General features: G+C 29.9%; 23 non-coding genes across 23 annotated transcripts; all 23 read right to left on the bottom strand.

Moving 5' to 3' along the window:
• Positions 1–495: 495 nt before the first annotated feature.
• On the bottom strand, positions 496–569 carry TRNAT-AGU (transfer RNA threonine (anticodon AGU)). Its single transcript has one exon. It is a non-coding gene; the product is annotated as a tRNA-Thr (tRNA).
• An 829-nt stretch (positions 570–1,398) lies between these two features.
• Positions 1,399–1,472, bottom strand: TRNAT-AGU (transfer RNA threonine (anticodon AGU)). The gene has a single exon. It is a non-coding gene; the product is annotated as a tRNA-Thr (tRNA).
• Positions 1,473–2,312: 840 nt separating this feature from the next.
• TRNAT-AGU (transfer RNA threonine (anticodon AGU)) lies at positions 2,313–2,386 on the bottom strand. The gene has a single exon. It is a non-coding gene; the product is annotated as a tRNA-Thr (tRNA).
• Positions 2,387–3,215: 829 nt separating this feature from the next.
• TRNAT-AGU (transfer RNA threonine (anticodon AGU)) lies at positions 3,216–3,289 on the bottom strand. The gene has a single exon. It is a non-coding gene; the product is annotated as a tRNA-Thr (tRNA).
• An 840-nt stretch (positions 3,290–4,129) lies between these two features.
• On the bottom strand, positions 4,130–4,203 carry TRNAT-AGU (transfer RNA threonine (anticodon AGU)). Its single transcript has one exon. It is a non-coding gene; the product is annotated as a tRNA-Thr (tRNA).
• An 829-nt stretch (positions 4,204–5,032) lies between these two features.
• On the bottom strand, positions 5,033–5,106 carry TRNAT-AGU (transfer RNA threonine (anticodon AGU)). Its single transcript has one exon. It is a non-coding gene; the product is annotated as a tRNA-Thr (tRNA).
• An 840-nt stretch (positions 5,107–5,946) lies between these two features.
• On the bottom strand, positions 5,947–6,020 carry TRNAT-AGU (transfer RNA threonine (anticodon AGU)). The gene has a single exon. It is a non-coding gene; the product is annotated as a tRNA-Thr (tRNA).
• Positions 6,021–6,849: 829 nt separating this feature from the next.
• TRNAT-AGU (transfer RNA threonine (anticodon AGU)) lies at positions 6,850–6,923 on the bottom strand. Its single transcript has one exon. It is a non-coding gene; the product is annotated as a tRNA-Thr (tRNA).
• Positions 6,924–7,763: 840 nt separating this feature from the next.
• Positions 7,764–7,837, bottom strand: TRNAT-AGU (transfer RNA threonine (anticodon AGU)). The gene has a single exon. It is a non-coding gene; the product is annotated as a tRNA-Thr (tRNA).
• An 829-nt stretch (positions 7,838–8,666) lies between these two features.
• On the bottom strand, positions 8,667–8,740 carry TRNAT-AGU (transfer RNA threonine (anticodon AGU)). The gene has a single exon. It is a non-coding gene; the product is annotated as a tRNA-Thr (tRNA).
• An 840-nt stretch (positions 8,741–9,580) lies between these two features.
• On the bottom strand, positions 9,581–9,654 carry TRNAT-AGU (transfer RNA threonine (anticodon AGU)). Its single transcript has one exon. It is a non-coding gene; the product is annotated as a tRNA-Thr (tRNA).
• Positions 9,655–10,483: 829 nt separating this feature from the next.
• On the bottom strand, positions 10,484–10,557 carry TRNAT-AGU (transfer RNA threonine (anticodon AGU)). The gene has a single exon. It is a non-coding gene; the product is annotated as a tRNA-Thr (tRNA).
• An 840-nt stretch (positions 10,558–11,397) lies between these two features.
• TRNAT-AGU (transfer RNA threonine (anticodon AGU)) lies at positions 11,398–11,471 on the bottom strand. The gene has a single exon. It is a non-coding gene; the product is annotated as a tRNA-Thr (tRNA).
• An 827-nt stretch (positions 11,472–12,298) lies between these two features.
• TRNAT-AGU (transfer RNA threonine (anticodon AGU)) lies at positions 12,299–12,372 on the bottom strand. Its single transcript has one exon. It is a non-coding gene; the product is annotated as a tRNA-Thr (tRNA).
• Positions 12,373–13,212: 840 nt separating this feature from the next.
• TRNAT-AGU (transfer RNA threonine (anticodon AGU)) lies at positions 13,213–13,286 on the bottom strand. Its single transcript has one exon. It is a non-coding gene; the product is annotated as a tRNA-Thr (tRNA).
• Positions 13,287–14,115: 829 nt separating this feature from the next.
• Positions 14,116–14,189, bottom strand: TRNAT-AGU (transfer RNA threonine (anticodon AGU)). Its single transcript has one exon. It is a non-coding gene; the product is annotated as a tRNA-Thr (tRNA).
• Positions 14,190–15,028: 839 nt separating this feature from the next.
• TRNAT-AGU (transfer RNA threonine (anticodon AGU)) lies at positions 15,029–15,102 on the bottom strand. The gene has a single exon. It is a non-coding gene; the product is annotated as a tRNA-Thr (tRNA).
• Positions 15,103–15,931: 829 nt separating this feature from the next.
• On the bottom strand, positions 15,932–16,005 carry TRNAT-AGU (transfer RNA threonine (anticodon AGU)). The gene has a single exon. It is a non-coding gene; the product is annotated as a tRNA-Thr (tRNA).
• An 840-nt stretch (positions 16,006–16,845) lies between these two features.
• Positions 16,846–16,919, bottom strand: TRNAT-AGU (transfer RNA threonine (anticodon AGU)). Its single transcript has one exon. It is a non-coding gene; the product is annotated as a tRNA-Thr (tRNA).
• An 830-nt stretch (positions 16,920–17,749) lies between these two features.
• TRNAT-AGU (transfer RNA threonine (anticodon AGU)) lies at positions 17,750–17,823 on the bottom strand. Its single transcript has one exon. It is a non-coding gene; the product is annotated as a tRNA-Thr (tRNA).
• An 839-nt stretch (positions 17,824–18,662) lies between these two features.
• TRNAT-AGU (transfer RNA threonine (anticodon AGU)) lies at positions 18,663–18,736 on the bottom strand. Its single transcript has one exon. It is a non-coding gene; the product is annotated as a tRNA-Thr (tRNA).
• Positions 18,737–19,566: 830 nt separating this feature from the next.
• On the bottom strand, positions 19,567–19,640 carry TRNAT-AGU (transfer RNA threonine (anticodon AGU)). Its single transcript has one exon. It is a non-coding gene; the product is annotated as a tRNA-Thr (tRNA).
• An 839-nt stretch (positions 19,641–20,479) lies between these two features.
• On the bottom strand, positions 20,480–20,553 carry TRNAT-AGU (transfer RNA threonine (anticodon AGU)). Its single transcript has one exon. It is a non-coding gene; the product is annotated as a tRNA-Thr (tRNA).
• Positions 20,554–21,120: the final 567 nt, after the last annotated feature.

Raw genomic sequence — 21,120 nt, 5'->3', positions numbered from 1 at the left:
GCATTCTTTATTGATGCTTTTTCAAGAGAAGTTTAGCTTTTCATCAAGAAGTGTTTTCCTAACACAATTTTAAGGATGTTATGGAAATAAATATGGGTTAAATGTCAATGATTCTCTAGCTATGATGACTAAACTGACTCTCAAATTACTGTACCTTTGGAAACTTACTTTTTTACAGACATTTTAACTCTTTCTGTTTTATTCTCTTTTAAATGTACTCTAAATTAATTTTGCAGTTTACCCAATATGATGAAGGCTATTTTGTAAAAATTCATCTATTTACCTTAACATAGGCATATTTCTACAAATTAACTTATGTTGAAATAGGGTGAAGTTTTGTTGTTTGTCGTCTTCTGACATGGATGGCATCTTTAAACTTTTTTACATTGGTGACCAAATGTGCCAAAGTGAAAGCAGATAAAGGTTTTACACATCTTATTTTGTTATGCATCAACAAAAAACGACATACTGGTGTGATAAAAAGGTATCAAACAAAGGTACTGCTGAGATATGAACTCAGGATCTCCTGTTTACTAGACAAGCACTTTAACCAACTAAGCCACAGCACCACTTGCACTGCCTTATATATAATGACAAATTATATGTCTAAAGTATAATATTTTTTATTATTTTTATATATTTTTTTGATACTAGTATTTTATTAATTCTTTAAACAGTTGGAAACTTACAGTAAGTTATATAATGCTTTTTTCTCCTTTATTTTGTATATACAGGCCCTACATTCTTATATTATCTTGTTCAAGTCACTTGTTAATATGCTTTATTGTAATAGATATTATGGTGTTTTTATTAATGTAGTCATCCCTGGGAAATTAAAGTCAGTCTATTGTTGGTACTCATACAGTTAAAAAGTAATCGTGAAATGAAAACATGAGATCTCAATGATAGAATTATTGTTAACATTTTATCTGGAAGCTTGCTCAATAAATGGAAAGATTTATTTTTGCAATTGCTTTCCTAACACAATATTGTTTATGTTAAGTAACAAATAATCCATTATTTTCTATTGCTCCCCAAACTCTGATGACTAAATTGTCTATCAATTTATCTTGAGAAACTCACACTATTACTGACTTTTGTTTAAACATTTCCTCTGACTGGACACCATATTGTTCCTGGAGATTGCTCAGACATGATGATTGGCAATTTCTGGAATTCTTTTCTTTTTACCTTGGCATCAATTTACTTCTACAAAATAACTGATATTAAAAAAGGGGAATATTGCCTTTTTTTGTGTTTTCTGATTTGGACTGTATCTAGAAATGTGGTACATATTACTGAACATGTGAGAAAGGGTAAAGGCTGCTGAAGCATTCACATGTCTTTTTGTGATGAATTATCAACAAACTATGTTCTGAGTTGATGAAAATAAATGAAAGGCGCTGCTGAGATTTGAACTCAGGATCTCCTGTTTACTAGACAGGCGCTTTAACCAACTAAGCCACAGCACCACATGATGCCCTGAAGCTTCACAAAGAAAAATGATATATCTAAGATATGCTATTTGGTAACAATTTTTGATATTCTTATAACTATTGCTTCATCAATTTTCCAAACCGGTGGAAATTTAGAGTATAAATAGAAAGTTGTGTTCTCTCTTTTCATTCATGATTTACAGCACCTTCATTCTTAAAATATCTTGTCAAAGTAATTTTCTAATTTTTTTTAGCACTTTTATTGATTTCTCTGTAAGTAATGCTACATGGGAATAAATGTCAATTAATTTTTGATATTCAGAAAACAAAAACATGTAGTAAAATTAAGAACTCTGTTTTAAAAAGTCAGAATTATGGTTAGCATTCTTTATTGATGCTTTTTCAAGAGAAGTTTAGCTTTTCATCAAGAAGTGTTTTCCTAACACAATTTTAAGGATGTTATGGAAATAAATATGGGTTAAATGTCAATGATTCTCTAGCTATGATGACTAAACTGACTCTCAAATTACTGTACCTTGGGAAACTTACTTTTTTACAGACATTTTAACACTTTCTGTTTTATTCTCTTTTAAATGTACTCTAAATTAATTTTGCAGTTTACCCAATATGATGAAGGCTATTTTGTAAAAATTCATCTATTTACCTTAACATAGGCATATTTCTACAAATTAACTTATGTTGAAATAGGGTGAAGTTTTGTTGTTTGTCGTCTTCTGACATGGATGGCATCTTTAAACTTTTTTACATTGGTGACCAAATGTGCCAAAGTGAAAGCAGATAAAGGTTTTACACATCTTATTTTGTTATGTATCAACAAAAAACTACATACTGGTGTGATAAAAAGGTATCAAACAAAGGTACTGCTGAGATATGAACTCAGGATCTCCTGTTTACTAGACAGGCACTTTAACCAACTAAGCCACAGCACCACTTGCACTGCCTTATATATAATGACAAATTATATGTCTAAAGTATAATATTTTTTATTATTTTTATATATTTTTTTGATACTAGTATTTTATTAATTCTTTAAACAGTTGGAAACTTACAGTAAGTTATATAATGCTTTTTTCTCCTTTATTTTGTATATACAGGCCCTACATTCTTACATTATCTTGTTCAAGTCACTTGTTAATATGCTTTATTGTAATAGATATTATGGTGTTTTTATTAATGTAGTCATCCCTGGGAAATTAAAGTCAGTCTATTGTTGGTACTCATACAGTTAAAAAGTAATCGTGAAATGAAAACATGAGATCTCAATGATAGAATTATTGTTAACATTTTATCTGGAAGCTTGCTCAATAAATGGAAAGATTTATTTTTGCAATTGCTTTCCTAACACAATATTGTTTATGTTAAGTAACAAATAATCCATTATTTTCTATTGCTCCCCAAACTCTGATGACTAAATTGTCTATCAATTTATCTTGAGAAACTCACATTGTTACTGACTTTTGTTTAAACATTTCCTCTGACTGGACACCATATTGTTCCTGGAGATTGCTCAGACATGATGATTGGCAATTTCTGGAATTCTTTTCTAGTTACCTTGGCATCAATTTACTTCTACAAAATAACTGATATTAAAAAAGGAGAATATTGCCTTTTTTTGTGTTTTCTGATTTGGACTGTATCTAGAAATGTGGTACATATTACTGAACATGTGAGAAAGGGTAAAGGCTGCTGAAGCATTCACATGTCTTTTTGTGATGAATTATCAACAAACTATGTTCTGAGTTGATGAAAATAAATGAAAGGCGCTGCTGAGATTTGAACTCAGGATCTCCTGTTTACTAGACAGGCGCTTTAACCAACTAAGCCACAGCACCACATGATGCCCTAAAGCTTCACAAAGAAAAATGATATATCTAAGATATGCTATTTGGTAACAATTTTTGATATTCTTATAACTATTGCTTCATCAATTTTCCAAACCGGTGGAAATTTAGAGTATAAATAGAAAGTTGTGTTCTCTCTTTTCATTCATGATTTACAGCACCTTCATTCTTAAAATATCTTGTCAAAGTAATTTTCTAATTTTTTTTAGCACTTTTATTGATTTCTCTGTAAGTAATGCTACATGGGAATAAATGTCAATTAATTTTTGATATTCAGAAAACAAAAACATGTAGTAAAATTAAGAACTCTGTTTTAAAAAGTCAGAATTATGGTTAGCATTCTTTATTGATGCTTTTTCAAGAGAAGTTTAGCTTTTCATCAAGAAGTGTTTTCCTAACACAATTTTAAGGATGTTATGGAAATAAATATGGGTTAAATGTCAATGATTCTCTAGCTATGATGACTAAACTGACTCTCAAATTACTGTACCTTGGGAAACTTACTTTTTTACAGACATTTTAACACTTTCTGTTTTATTCTCTTTTAAATGTACTCTAAATTAATTTTGCAGTTTACCCAATATGATGAAGGCTATTTTGTAAAAATTCATCTATTTACCTTAACATAGGCATATTTCTACAAATTAACTTATGTTGAAATAGGGTGAAGTTTTGTTGTTTGTCGTCTTCTGACATGGATGGCATCTTTAAACTTTTTTACATTGGTGACCAAATGTGCCAAAGTGAAAGCAGATAAAGGTTTTACACATCTTATTTTGTTATGCATCAACAAAAAACGACATACTGGTGTGATAAAAAGGTATCAAACAAAGGTACTGCTGAGATATGAACTCAGGATCTCCTGTTTACTAGACAGGCACTTTAACCAACTAAGCCACAGCACCACTTGCTTTGCCTTATATATAATGACAAATGATATGTCTAAAGTATAATATTTTTTATTATTTATATATATTTTATTGATACTAGTATTTTATTAATTCTTTAAACAGTTGGAAACTTACAGTAAGTTATATAATGCTTTTTTCTCCTTTATTTTGTATATACAGGCCCTACATTCTTACATTATCTTGTTCAAGTCACTTGTTAATATGCTTTATTGTAATAGATATTATGGTGTTTTTATTAATGTAGTCATCCCTGGGAAATTAAAGTCAGTCTATTGTTGGTACTCATACAGTTAAAAAGTAATCGTGAAATGAAAACATGAGATCTCAATGATAGAATTATTGTTAACATTTTATCTGGAAGCTTGCTCAATAAATGGAAAGATTTATTTTTGCAATTGCTTTCCTAACACAATATTGTTTATGTTAAGTAACAAATAATCCATTATTTTCTATTGCTCCCCAAACTCTGATGACTAAATTGTCTATCAATTTATCTTGAGAAACTCACATTGTTACTGACTTTTGTTTAAACATTTCCTCTGACTGGACACCATATTGTTCCTGGAGATTGCTCAGAAATGATGATTGGCAATTTCTGGAATTCTTTTCTAGTTACCTTGGCATCAATTTACTTCTACAAAATAACTGATATTAAAAAAGGGGAATATTGCCTTTTTTTGTGTTTTCTGATTTGGACTGTATCTAGAAATGTGGTACATATTACTGAACATGTGAGAAAGGGTAAAGGCTGCTGAAGCATTCACATGTCTTTTTGTGATGAATTATCAACAAACTATGTTCTGAGTTGATGAAAATAAATGAAAGGCGCTGCTGAGATTTGAACTCAGGATCTCCTGTTTACTAGACAGGCGCTTTAACCAACTAAGCCACAGCACCACATGATGCCCTAAAGCTTCACAAAGAAAAATGATATATCTAAGATATGCTATTTGGTAACAATTTTTGATATTCTTATAACTATTGCTTCATCAATTTTCCAAACCGGTGGAAATTTAGAGTATAAATAGAAAGTTGTGTTCTCTCTTTTCATTCATGATTTACAGCACCTTCATTCTTAAAATATCTTGTCAAAGTAATTTTCTAATTTTTTTTAGCACTTTTATTGATTTCTCTGTAAGTAATGCTACATGGGAATAAATGTCAATTAATTTTTGATATTCAGAAAACAAAAACATGTAGTAAAATTAAGAACTCTGTTTTAAAAAGTCAGAATTATGGTTAGCATTCTTTATTGATGCTTTTTCAAGAGAAGTTTAGCTTTTCATCAAGAAGTGTTTTCCTAACACAATTTTAAGGATGTTATGGAAATAAATATGGGTTAAATGTCAATGATTCTCTAGCTATGATGACTAAACTGACTCTCAAATTACTGTACCTTTGGAAACTTACTTTTTTACAGACATTTTAACTCTTTCTGTTTTATTCTCTTTTAAATGTACTCTAAATTAATTTTGCAGTTTACCCAATATGATGAAGGCTATTTTGTAAAAATTCATCTATTTACCTTAACATAGGCATATTTCTACAAATTAACTTATGTTGAAATAGGGTGAAGTTTTGTTGTTTGTCGTCTTCTGACATGGATGGCATCTTTAAACTTTTTTACATTGGTGACCAAATGTGCCAAAGTGAAAGCAGATAAAGGTTTTACACATCTTATTTTGTTATGCATCAACAAAAAACGACATACTGGTGTGATAAAAAGGTATCAAACAAAGGTACTGCTGAGATATGAACTCAGGATCTCCTGTTTACTAGACAAGCACTTTAACCAACTAAGCCACAGCACCACTTGCACTGCCTTATATATAATGACAAATTATATGTCTAAAGTATAATATTTTTTATTATTTTTATATATTTTTTTGATACTAGTATTTTATTAATTCTTTAAACAGTTGGAAACTTACAGTAAGTTATATAATGCTTTTTTCTCCTTTATTTTGTATATACAGGCCCTACATTCTTATATTATCTTGTTCAAGTCACTTGTTAATATGCTTTATTGTAATAGATATTATGGTGTTTTTATTAATGTAGTCATCCCTGGGAAATTAAAGTCAGTCTATTGTTGGTACTCATACAGTTAAAAAGTAATCGTGAAATGAAAACATGAGATCTCAATGATAGAATTATTGTTAACATTTTATCTGGAAGCTTGCTCAATAAATGGAAAGATTTATTTTTGCAATTGCTTTCCTAACACAATATTGTTTATGTTAAGTAACAAATAATCCATTATTTTCTATTGCTCCCCAAACTCTGATGACTAAATTGTCTATCAATTTATCTTGAGAAACTCACACTATTACTGACTTTTGTTTAAACATTTCCTCTGACTGGACACCATATTGTTCCTGGAGATTGCTCAGACATGATGATTGGCAATTTCTGGAATTCTTTTCTTTTTACCTTGGCATCAATTTACTTCTACAAAATAACTGATATTAAAAAAGGGGAATATTGCCTTTTTTTGTGTTTTCTGATTTGGACTGTATCTAGAAATGTGGTACATATTACTGAACATGTGAGAAAGGGTAAAGGCTGCTGAAGCATTCACATGTCTTTTTGTGATGAATTATCAACAAACTATGTTCTGAGTTGATGAAAATAAATGAAAGGCGCTGCTGAGATTTGAACTCAGGATCTCCTGTTTACTAGACAGGCGCTTTAACCAACTAAGCCACAGCACCACATGATGCCCTGAAGCTTCACAAAGAAAAATGATATATCTAAGATATGCTATTTGGTAACAATTTTTGATATTCTTATAACTATTGCTTCATCAATTTTCCAAACCGGTGGAAATTTAGAGTATAAATAGAAAGTTGTGTTCTCTCTTTTCATTCATGATTTACAGCACCTTCATTCTTAAAATATCTTGTCAAAGTAATTTTCTAATTTTTTTTAGCACTTTTATTGATTTCTCTGTAAGTAATGCTACATGGGAATAAATGTCAATTAATTTTTGATATTCAGAAAACAAAAACATGTAGTAAAATTAAGAACTCTGTTTTAAAAAGTCAGAATTATGGTTAGCATTCTTTATTGATGCTTTTTCAAGAGAAGTTTAGCTTTTCATCAAGAAGTGTTTTCCTAACACAATTTTAAGGATGTTATGGAAATAAATATGGGTTAAATGTCAATGATTCTCTAGCTATGATGACTAAACTGACTCTCAAATTACTGTACCTTGGGAAACTTACTTTTTTACAGACATTTTAACACTTTCTGTTTTATTCTCTTTTAAATGTACTCTAAATTAATTTTGCAGTTTACCCAATATGATGAAGGCTATTTTGTAAAAATTCATCTATTTACCTTAACATAGGCATATTTCTACAAATTAACTTATGTTGAAATAGGGTGAAGTTTTGTTGTTTGTCGTCTTCTGACATGGATGGCATCTTTAAACTTTTTTACATTGGTGACCAAATGTGCCAAAGTGAAAGCAGATAAAGGTTTTACACATCTTATTTTGTTATGTATCAACAAAAAACTACATACTGGTGTGATAAAAAGGTATCAAACAAAGGTACTGCTGAGATATGAACTCAGGATCTCCTGTTTACTAGACAGGCACTTTAACCAACTAAGCCACAGCACCACTTGCACTGCCTTATATATAATGACAAATTATATGTCTAAAGTATAATATTTTTTATTATTTATATATATTTTTTTGATACTAGTATTTTATTAATTCTTTAAACAGTTGGAAACTTACAGTAAGTTATATAATGCTTTTTTCTCCTTTATTTTGTATATACAGGCCCTACATTCTTACATTATCTTGTTCAAGTCACTTGTTAATATGCTTTATTGTAATAGATATTATGGTGTTTTTATTAATGTAGTCATCCCTGGGAAATTAAAGTCAGTCTATTGTTGGTACTCATACAGTTAAAAAGTAATCGTGAAATGAAAACATGAGATCTCAATGATAGAATTATTGTTAACATTTTATCTGGAAGCTTGCTCAATAAATGGAAAGATTTATTTTTGCAATTGCTTTCCTAACACAATATTGTTTATGTTAAGTAACAAATAATCCATTATTTTCTATTGCTCCCCAAACTCTGATGACTAAATTGTCTATCAATTTATCTTGAGAAACTCACATTGTTACTGACTTTTGTTTAAACATTTCCTCTGACTGGACACCATATTGTTCCTGGAGATTGCTCAGAAATGATGATTGGCAATTTCTGGAATTCTTTTCTAGTTACCTTGGCATCAATTTACTTCTACAAAATAACTGATATTAAAAAAGGGGAATATTGCCTTTTTTTGTGTTTTCTGATTTGGACTGTATCTAGAAATGTGGTACATATTACTGAACATGTGAGAAAGGGTAAAGGCTGCTGAAGCATTCACATGTCTTTTTGTGATGAATTATCAACAAACTATGTTCTGAGTTGATGAAAATAAATGAAAGGCGCTGCTGAGATTTGAACTCAGGATCTCCTGTTTACTAGACAGGCGCTTTAACCAACTAAGCCACAGCACCACATGATGCCCTAAAGCTTCACAAAGAAAAATGATATATCTAAGATATGCTATTTGGTAACAATTTTTGATATTCTTATAACTATTGCTTCATCAATTTTCCAAACCGGTGGAAATTTAGAGTATAAATAGAAAGTTGTGTTCTCTCTTTTCATTCATGATTTACAGCACCTTCATTCTTAAAATATCTTGTCAAAGTAATTTTCTAATTTTTTTTAGCACTTTTATTGATTTCTCTGTAAGTAATGCTACATGGGAATAAATGTCAATTAATTTTTGATATTCAGAAAACAAAAACATGTAGTAAAATTAAGAACTCTGTTTTAAAAAGTCAGAATTATGGTTAGCATTCTTTATTGATGCTTTTTCAAGAGAAGTTTAGCTTTTCATCAAGAAGTGTTTTCCTAACACAATTTTAAGGATGTTATGGAAATAAATATGGGTTAAATGTCAATGATTCTCTAGCTATGATGACTAAACTGACTCTCAAATTACTGTACCTTTGGAAACTTACTTTTTTACAGACATTTTAACTCTTTCTGTTTTATTCTCTTTTAAATGTACTCTAAATTAATTTTGCAGTTTACCCAATATGATGAAGGCTATTTTGTAAAAATTCATCTATTTACCTTAACATAGGCATATTTCTACAAATTAACTTATGTTGAAATAGGGTGAAGTTTTGTTGTTTGTCGTCTTCTGACATGGATGGCATCTTTAAACTTTTTTACATTGGTGACCAAATGTGCCAAAGTGAAAGCAGATAAATGTTTTACACATCTTATTTTGTTATGCATCAACAAAAAACTACATACTGGTGTGATAAAAAGGTATCAAACAAAGGTACTGCTGAGATATGAACTCAGGATCTCCTGTTTACTAGACAAGCACTTTAACCAACTAAGCCACAGCACCACTTGCACTGCCTTATATATAATGACAAATTATATGTCTAAAGTATAATATTTTTTATTATTTTTATATATTTTTTTGATACTAGTATTTTATTAATTCTTTAAACAGTTGGAAACTTACAGTAAGTTATATAATGCTTTTTTCTCCTTTATTTTGTATATACAGGCCCTACATTCTTACATTATCTTGTTCAAGTCACTTGTTAATATGCTTTATTGTAATAGATATTATGGTGTTTTTATTAATGTAGTCATCCCTGGGAAATTAAAGTCAGTCTATTGTTGGTACTCATACAGTTAAAAAGTAATCGTGAAATGAAAACATGAGATCTCAATGATAGAATTATTGTTAACATTTTATCTGGAAGCTTGCTCAATAAATGGAAAGATTTATTTTTGCAATTGCTTTCCTAACACAATATTGTTTATGTTAAGTAACAAATAATCCATTATTTTCTATTGCTCCCCAAACTCTGATGACTAAATTGTCTATCAATTTATCTTGAGAAACTCACATTGTTACTGACTTTTGTTTAAACATTTCCTCTGACTGGACACCATATTGTTCCTGGAGATTGCTCAGACATGATGATTGGCAATTTCTGGAATTCTTTTCTTTTTACCTTGGCATCAATTTACTTCTACAAAATAACTGATATTAAAAAAGGGGAATATTGCCTTTTTTTGTGTTTTCTGATTTGGACTGTATCTAGAAATGTGGTACATATTACTGAACATGTGAGAAAGGGTAAAGGCTGCTGAAGCATTCACATGTCTTTTTGTGATGAATTATCAACAAACTATGTTCTGAGTTGATGAAAATAAATGAAAGGCGCTGCTGAGATTTGAACTCAGGATCTCCTGTTTACTAGACAGGCGCTTTAACCAACTAAGCCACAGCACCACATGATGCCCTAAAGCTTGACAAAGAAAAATGATATATCTAAGATATGCTATTTGGTAACAATTTTTGATATTCTTATAACTATTGCTTCATCAATTTTCCAAACCGGTGGAAATTTAGAGTATAAATAGAAAGTTGTGTTCTCTCTTTTCATTCATGATTTACAGCACCTTCATTCTTAAAATATCTTGTCAAAGTAATTTTCTAATTTTTTTTAGCACTTTTATTGATTTCTCTGTAAGTAATGCTACATGGGAATAAATGTCAATTAATTTTTGATATTCAGAAAACAAAAACATGTAGTAAAATTAAGAACTCTGTTTTAAAAAGTCAGAATTATGGTTAGCATTCTTTATTGATGCTTTTTCAAGAGAAGTTTAGCTTTTCATCAAGAAGTGTTTTCCTAACACAATTTTAAGGATGTTATGGAAATAAATATGGGTTAAATGTCAATGATTCTCTAGCTATGATGACTAAACTGACTCTCAAATTACTGTACCTTGGGAAACTTACTTTTTTACAGACATTTTAACACTTTCTGTTTTATTCTCTTTTAAATGTACTCTAAATTAATTTTGCAGTTTACCCAATATGATGAAGGCTATTTTGTAAAAATTCATCTATTTACCTTAACATAGGCATATTTCTACAAATTAACTTATGTTGAAATAGGGTGAAGTTTTGTTGTTTGTCGTCTTCTGACATGGATGGCATCTTTAAACTTTTTTACATTGGTGACCAAATGTGCCAAAGTGAAAGCAGATAAAGGTTTTACACATCTTATTTTGTTATGTATCAACAAAAAACTACATACTGGTGTGATAAAAAGGTATCAAACAAAGGTACTGCTGAGATATGAACTCAGGATCTCCTGTTTACTAGACAGGCACTTTAACCAACTAAGCCACAGCACCACTTGCACTGCCTTATATATAATGACAAATTATATGTCTAAAGTATAATATTTTTTATTATTTATATATATTTTTTTGATACTAGTATTTTATTAATTCTTTAAACAGTTGGAAACTTACAGTAAGTTATATAATGCTTTTTTCTCCTTTATTTTGTATATACAGGCCCTACATTCTTACAATGTTTGTTCAAGTCACTTGTTAATATGCTTTATTGTAATAGATATTATGGCGTTCTTATTAATGTAGTCATCCCTGGGAAATTAAAGTCAGTCTATTGTTGGTAGTCATACAGTTAAAAAGTAATCGTGTAATGAAAACATGAGATCTCAATGATAGAATTATTGTTAACATTTTATCTGGAAGCTTGCTCAATAAATGGAAAGATTTATTTCTGGAATTGCTTTCCGAACACAATATTGTTTATGTTGAGTAACAAATAATCCATTATTTTCTATTGCTCCCCAAACTCTGATGACTAAATTGTCTATCAATTTATCTTGAGAAACTCACATTGTTACTGACTTTTGTTTAAACATTTCCTCTGACTGGACACCATATTGTTCCTGGAGATTGCTCAGACATGATGATTGGCAATTTCTGGAATTCTTTTCTAGTTACCTTGGCATCAATTTACTTCTACAAAATAACTGATATTAAAAAAGGGGAATATTGCCTTTTTTGTGTTTTCTGATTTGGACTGTATCTAGAAATGTGGTACATATTACTGAACATGTGAGAAAGGGTAAAGGCTGCTGAAGCATTCACATGTCTTTTTGTGATGAATTATCAACAAACTATGTTCTGAGTTGGTGAAAATAAATGAAAGGCGCTGCTGAGATTTGAACTCAGGATCTCCTGTTTACTAGACAGGTGCTTTAACCAACTAAGCCACAGCACCACATGATGCCCTAAAGCTTCACAAAGAAAAATGATATATCTAAGATATGCTATTTGGTAACAATTTTTGATATTCTTATAACTATTGCTTCATCAATTTTTCAAACCGGTGGAAATTTAGAGTATAAATAGAAAGTTGTGTTCTCTCTTTTCATTCATGATTTACAGCACCTTCATTCTTAAAATATCTTGTCAAAATAATTTTCTAAATTTTTTTAGCACTTTTATTGATTTCTCTGTAAGTAATGCTACATGGGAATAAATGTCAATTAATTTTTGATATTCAGAAAACAAAAACATGTAGTAAAATTAAGAACTCTGTTTTAAAAAGTCAGAATTATGGTTAGCATTCTTTATTGATGCTTTTTCAAGAGAAGTTTAGCTTTTCATCAAGAAGTGTTTTCCTAACACAATTTTAAGGATGTTATGGAAATAAATATGGGTTAAATGTCAATGATTCTCTAGCTATGATGACTAAACTGACTCTCAAATTACTGTACCTTGGGAAACTTACTTTTTTACAGACATTTTAACACTTTCTGTTTTATTCTCTTTTAAATGTACTCTAAATTAATTTTGCAGTTTACCCAATATGATGAAGGCTATTTTGTAAAAATTCATCTATTTACCTTAACATAGGCATATTTCTACAAATTAACTTATGTTGAAATAGGGTGAAGTTTTGTTGTTTGTCGTCTTCTGACATGGATGGCATCTTTAAACTTTTTTACATTGGTGACCAAATGTGCCAAAGTGAAAGCAGATAAAGGTTTTACACATCTTATTTTGTTATGCATCAACAAAAAACTACATACTGGTGTGATAAAAAGGTATCAAACAAAGGTACTGCTGAGATATGAACTCAGGATCTCCTGTTTACTAGACAGGCACTTTAACAAACTAAGCCACAGCACCACTTGCACTGCCTTATATATAATGACAAATTATGTGTCTAAAGTATAATATTTTTAATTATTTATATATATTATATTGATACTAGTATTTTATTAATTCTTTAAACAGTTGGAAACTTACAGTAAGTTATATAATGCTTTTTTCTCCTTTATTTTGTATATACAGGCCCTACATTCTTACAATATCTTGTTCAAGTCACTTGTTAATATGCTTTATTGTAATAGATATTATGGCGTTTTTATTAATGTAGTCATCCCTGGGAAATTAAAGTCAGTCTATTGTTGGTACTCATACAGTTAAAAAGTAATTGTGAAATGAAAACATGAGATCTCAATGATAGAATTATTGTTAACATTTTATCTGGAAGCTTGCTCAATAAATGGAAAGATTTATTTTTGCAATTGCTTTCCTAACACAATATTGTTTATGTTAAGTAACAAATAATCCATTATTTTCTATTGCTCCCCAAACTCTGATGACTAAATTGTCTATCAATTTATCTTGAGAAACTCACATTGTTACTGACTTTTGTTTAAACATTTCCTCTGACTGGACACCATATTGTTCCTGGAGATTGCTCAGACATGATGATTGGCAATTTCTGGAATTCTTTTCTAGTTACCTTGGCATCAATTTACTTCTACAAAATAACTGATATTAAAAAAGGGGAATATTGCCTTTTTTTGTGTTTTCTGATTTGGACTGTATCTAGAAATGTGGTACATATTACTGAACATGTGAGAAAGGGTAAAGGCTGCTGAAGCATTCACATGTCTTTTTGTGATGAATTATCAACAAACTATGTTCTGAGTTGATGAAAATAAATGAAAGGCGCTGCTGAGATTTGAACTCAGGATCTCCTGTTTACTAGACAGGCGCTTTAACCAACTAAGCCACAGCACCACATGATGCCCTAAAGCTTCACAAAGAAAAATGATATATCTAAGATATGCTATTTGGTAACAATTTTTGATATTCTTATAACTATTGCTTCATCAATTTTTCAAACCGGTGGAAATTTAGAGTATAAATAGAAAGTTGTGTTCTCTCTTTTCATTCATGATTTACAGCACCTTCATTCTTAAAATATCTTGTCAAAGTAATTTTCTATTTTTTTTAGCACTTTTATTGATTTCTCTGTAAGTAATGCTACATGGGAATAAATGTCAATTAATTTTTGATATTCAGAAAACAAAAACATGTAGTAAAATTAAGAACTCTGTTTTAAAAAGTCAGAATTATGGTTAGCATTCTTTATTGATGCTTTTTCAAGAGAAGTTTAGCTTTTCATCAAGAAGTATTTTCCTAACACAATTTTAAGGATGTTATGGAATTAAATATGGGTTAAATGTCAATGATTCTCTAGCTATGATGACTAAACTGACTCTCAAATTACTGTACCTTGGGAAACTTACTTTTTTACAGACATTTTAACACTTTCTGTTTTATTCTCTTTTTAATGTACTCTAAATTAATTTTGCAGTTTACCCAATATGATGAAGGCTATTTTGTAAAAATTCATCTATTTACCTTAACATAGGCATATTTCTACAAATTAACTTATGTTGAAATAGGGTGAAGTTTTGTTGTTTGTCGTCTTCTGACATGGATGGCATCTTTAAACTTTTTTACATTGGTGACCAAATGTGCCAAAGTGAAAGCAGATAAAGGTTTTACACATCTTATTTTGTTATGCATCAACAAAAAACTACATACTGGTGTGATAAAAAGGTATCAAACAAAGGTACTGCTGAGATATGAACTCAGGATCTCCTGTTTACTAGACAGGCACTTTAACCAACTAAGCCACAGCACCACTTGCACTGCCTTATATATAATGACAAATTATATGTCTAAAGTATAATATTTTTTATTATTTATATATATTTTTTTGATACTAGTATTTTATTAATTCTTTAAACAGTTGGAAACTTACAGTAAGTTATATAATGCTTTTTTCTCCTTTATTTTGTATATACAGGCCCTACATTCTTACATTATCTTGTTCAAGTCACTTGTTAATATGCTTTACTGTAATAGATATTATGGTGTTTTTATTAATGTAGTCATCCCTGGGAAATTAAAGTCAGTCTATTGTTGGTACTCATACAGTTAAAAAGTAATCGTGAAATGAAAACATGAGATCTCAATGATAGAATTATTGTTAACATTTTATCTGGAAGCTTGCTCAATAAATGGAAAGATTTATTTTTGCAATTGCTTTCCTAACACAATATTGTTTATGTTAAGTAACAAATAATCCATTATTTTCTATTGCTCCCCAAACTCTGATGACTAAATTGTCTATCAATTTATCTTGAGAAACTCACATTGTTACTGACTTTTGTTTAAACATTTCCTCTGACTGGACACCATATTGTTCCTGGAGATTGCTCAGAAATGATGATTGGCAATTTCTGGAATTCTTTTCTAGTTACCTTGGCATCAATTTACTTCTACAAAATAACTGATATTAAAAAAGGGGAATATTGCCTTTTTTTGTGTTTTCTGATTTGGACTGTGTCTAGAAATGTGGTACATATTACTGAACATGTGAGAAAGGGTAAAGGCTGCTGAAGCATTCACATGTCTTTTTGTGATGAATTATCAACAAACTATGTTCTGAGTTGATGAAAACAAATGAAAGGCACTGCTGAGATTTGAACTCAGGATCTCCTATTTACTAGACAGGCGCTTTAACCAACTAAGCCACAGCACCACATGATGCCCTAAAGCTTCACAAAGAAAAATGATATATCTAAGATATGCTATTTGGTAACAATTTTTGATATTCTTATAACTATTGCTTCATCAATTTTTCAAACCGGTGGAAATTTAGAGTATAAATAGAAAGTTGTGTTCTCTCTTTTCATTCATGATTTACAGCACCTTCATTCTTAAAATATCTTGTCAAAATAATTTTCTAATTTTTTTTAGCACTTTTATTGATTTCTCTGTAAGTAATGCTACATGGGAATAAATGTCAATTAATTTTTGATATTCAGAAAACAAAAACATGTAGTAAAATTAAGAACTCTGTTTTAAAAAGTCAGAATTATGGTTAGCATTCTTTATTGATGCTTTTTCAAGAGAAGTTTAGCTTTTCATCAAGAAGTGTTTTCCTAACACAATTTTAAGGATGTTATGGAAATAAATATGGGTTAAATGTCAATGATTCTCTAGCTATGATGACTAAACTGACTCTCAAATTACTGTACCTTGGGAAACTTACTTTTTTACAGACATTTTAACACTTTCTGTTTTATTCTCTTTTAAATGTACTCTAAATTAATTTTGCAGTTTACCCAATATGATGAAGGCTATTTTGTAAAAATTCATCTATTTACCTTAACATAGGCATATTTCTACAAATTAACTTATGTTGAAATAGGGTGAAGTTTTGTTGTTTGTCGTCTTCTGACATGGATGGCATCTTTAAACTTTTTTACATTGGTGACCAAATGTGCCAAAGTGAAAGCAGATAAAGGTTTTACACATCTTATTTTGTTATGCATCAACAAAAAACTACATACTGGTGTGATAAAAAGGTATCAAACAAAGGTACTGCTGAGATATGAACTCAGGATCTCCTGTTTACTAGACAGGCACTTTAACCAACTAAGCCACAGCACCACTTGCACTGCCTTATATATAATGACAAATTATATGTCTAAAGTATAATATTTTTTATTATTTATATATATTTTATTGATACTAGTATTTTATTAATTCTTTAAACAGTTGGAAACTTACAGTAAGTTATATAATGCTTTTTTTCTCCTTTATTTTGTATATACAGGCCCTACATTCTTACAATATCTTGTTCAAGTCACTTGTTAATATGCTTTATTGTAATAGATATTATGGCGTTTTTATTAATGTAGTCATCCCTGGGAAATTAAAGTCAGTCTATTGTTGGTACTCATACAGTTAAAAAGTAATCGTGAAATGAAAACATGAGATCTCAATGATAGAATTATTGTTAACATTTTATCTGGAAGCTTGCTCAATAAATGGAAAGATTTATTTTTGCAATTGCTTTCCTAACACAATATTGTTTATGTTAAGTAACAAATAATCCATTATTTTCTATTGCTCCCCAAACTCTGATGACTAAATTGTCTATCAATTTATCTTGAGAAACTCACATTGTTACTGACTTTTGTTTAAACATTTCCTCTGACTGGACACCATATTGTTCCTGGAGATTGCTCAGAAATGATGATTGCCAATTTCTGGAATTCTTTTCTAGTTACCTTGGCATCAATTTACTTCTACAAAATAACTGATATTAAAAAAGGAGAATATTGCATTTTTTTGTGTTTTCTGATTTGGACTGTATCTAGAAATGTGGTACATATTACTGAACATGTGAGAAAGGGTAAAGGCTGCTGAAGCATTCACATGTCTTTTTGTGATGAATTATCAACAAACTATGTTCTGAGTTGATGAAAATAAATGAAAGGCGCTGCTGGGATTTGAACTCAGGATCTCCTATTTACTAGACAGGCGCTTTAACCAACTAAGCCACAGCACCACATGATGCCCTAAAGCTTCACAAAGAAAAATGATATATCTAAGATATGCTATTTGGTAACAATTTTTGATATTCTTATAACTATTGCTTCATCAATTTTTCAAACCGGTGGAAATTTAGAGTATAAATAGAAAGTTGTGTTCTCTCTTTTCATTCATGATTTACAGCACCTTCATTCTTAAAATATCTTGTCAAAATAATTTTCTAAATTTTTTTAGCACTTTTATTGATTTCTCTGTAAGTAATGCTACATGGGAATAAATGTCAATTAATTTTTGATATTCAGAAAACAAAAACATGTAGTAAAATTAAGAACTCTGTTTTAAAAAGTCAGAATTATGGTTAGCATTCTTTATTGATGCTTTTTCAAGAGAAGTTTAGCTTTTCATCAAGAAGTGTTTTCCTAACACAATTTTAAGGATGTTATGGAAATAAATATGGGTTAAATGTCAATGATTCTCTAGCTATGATGACTAAACTGACTCTCAAATTACTGTACCTTGGGAAACTTACTTTTTTACAGACATTTTAACACTTTCTGTTTTATTCTCTTTTAAATGTACTCTAAATTAATTTTGCAGTTTACCCAATATGATGAAGGCTATTTTGTAAAAATTCATCTATTTACCTTAACATAGGCATATTTCTACAAATTAACTTATGTTGAAATAGGGTGAAGTTTTGTTGTTTGTCGTCTTCTGACATGGATGGCATCTTTAAACTTTTTTACATTGGTGACCAAATGTGCCAAAGTGAAAGCAGATAAAGGTTTTACACATCTTATTTTGTTATGCATCAACAAAAACTACATACTGGTGTGATAAAAAGGTATCAAACAAAGGTACTGCTGAGATATGAACTCAGGATCTCCTGTTTACTAGACAGGCACTTTAACAAACTAAGCCACAGCACCACTTGCACTGCCTTATATATAATGACAAATTATATGTCTAAAGTATAATATTTTTTATTATTTATATATATTTTATTGATACTAGTATTTTATTAATTCTTTAAACAGTTGGAAACTTACAGTAAGTTATATAATGCTTTTTTTCTCCTTTATTTTGTATATACAGGCCCTACATTCTTACAATATCTTGTTCAAGTCACTTGTTAATATGCTTTATTGTAATAGATATTATGGCGTTTTTATTAATGTAGTCATCCCTGGGAAATTAAAGTCAGTCTATTGTTGGTACTCATACAGTTAAAAAGTAATCGTGAAATGAAAACATGAGATCTCAATGATAGAATTATTGTTAACATTTTATCTGGAAGCTTGCTCAATAAATGGAAAGATTTATTTTTGCAATTGCTTTCCTAACACAATATTGTTTATGTTAAGTAACAAATAATCCATTATTTTCTATTGCTCCCCAAACTCTGATGACTAAATTGTCTATCAATTTATCTTGAGAAACTCACATTGTTACTGACTTTTGTTTAAACATTTCCTCTGACTGGACACCATATTGTTCCTGGAGATTGCTCAGACATGATGATTGGCAATTTCTGGAATTCTTTTCTAGTTACCTTGGCATCAATTTACTTCTACAAAATAACTGATATTAAAAAAGGAGAATATTGCCTTTTTTTGTGTTTTCTGATTTGGACTGTATCTAGAAATGTGGTACATATTACTGAACATGTGAGAAAGGGTAAAGGCTGCTGAAGCATTCACATGTCTTTTTGTGATGAATTATCAACAAACTATGTTCTGAGTTGATGAAAATAAATGAAAGGCGCTGCTGAGATTTGAACTCAGGATCTCCTGTTTACTAGACAGGCGCTTTAACCAACTAAGCCACAGCACCACATGATGCCCTAAAGCTTCACAAAGAAAAATGATATATCTAAGATATGCTATTTGGTAACAATTTTTGATATTCTTATAACTATTGCTTCATCAATTTTTCAAACCGGTGGAAATTTAGAGTATAAATAGAAAGTTGTGTTCTCTCTTTTCATTCATGATTTACAGCACCTTCATTCTTAAAATATCTTGTCAAAATAATTTTCTAAATTTTTTTAGCACTTTTATTGATTTCTCTGTAAGTAATGCTACATGGGAATAAATGTCAATTAATTTTTGATATTCAGAAAACAAAAACATGTAGTAAAATTAAGAACTCTGTTTTAAAAAGTCAGAATTATGGTTAGCATTCTTTATTGATGCTTTTTCAAGAGAAGTTTAGCTTTTCATCAAGAAGTGTTTTCCTAACACAATTTTAAGGATGTTATGGAAATAAATATGGGTTAAATGTCAATGATTCTCTAGCTATGATGACTAAACTGACTCTCAAATTACTGTACCTTGGGAAACTTACTTTTTTACAGACATTTTAACACTTTCTGTTTTATTCTCTTTTAAATGTACTCTAAATTAATTTTGCAGTTTACCCAATATGATGAAGGCTATTTTGTAAAAATTCATCTATTTACCTTAACATAGGCATATTTCTACAAATTAACTTATGTTGAAATAGGGTGAAGTTTTGTTGTTTGTCGTCTTCTGACATGGATGGCATCTTTAAACTTTTTTACATTGGTGACCAAATGTGCCAAAGTGAAAGCAGATAAAGGTTTTACACATCTTATTTTGTTATGCATCAACAAAAACTACATACTGGTGTGATAAAAAGGTATCAAACAAAGGTACTGCTGAGATATGAACTCAGGATCTCCTGTTTACTAGACAGGCACTTTAACAAACTAAGCCACAGCACCACTTGCACTGCCTTATATATAATGACAAATTATATGTCTAAAGTATAATATTTTTTATTATTTATATATATTTTATTGATACTAGTATTTTATTAATTCTTTAAACAGTTGGAAACTTACAGTAAGTTATATAATGCTTTTTTTCTCCTTTATTTTGTATATACAGGCCCTACATTCTTACAATATCTTGTTCAAGTCACTTGTTAATATGCTTTATTGTAATAGATATTATGGCGTTTTTATTAATGTAGTCATCCCTGGGAAATTAAAGTCAGTCTATTGTTGGTACTCATACAGTTAAAAAGTAATCGTGAAATGAAAACATGAGATCTCAATGATAGAATTATTGTTAACATTTTATCTGGAAGCTTGCTCAATAAATGGAAAGATTTATTTTTGCAATTGCTTTCCTAACACAATATTGTTTATGTTAAGTAACAAATAATCCATTATTTTCTATTGCTCCCCAAACTCTGATGACTAAATTGTCTATCAATTTATCTTGAGAAACTCACATTGTTACTGACTTTTGTTTAAACATTTCCTCTGACTGGACACCATATTGTT

The sequence above is a fragment of the Pseudophryne corroboree genome, chromosome 11 (assembly GCF_028390025.1).
Source record: "Pseudophryne corroboree isolate aPseCor3 chromosome 11, aPseCor3.hap2, whole genome shotgun sequence".
Taxonomy (NCBI): Eukaryota; Metazoa; Chordata; class Amphibia; order Anura; family Myobatrachidae; genus Pseudophryne; species Pseudophryne corroboree.
This window is presented reverse-complemented; position numbering and strand designations above follow the sequence as displayed.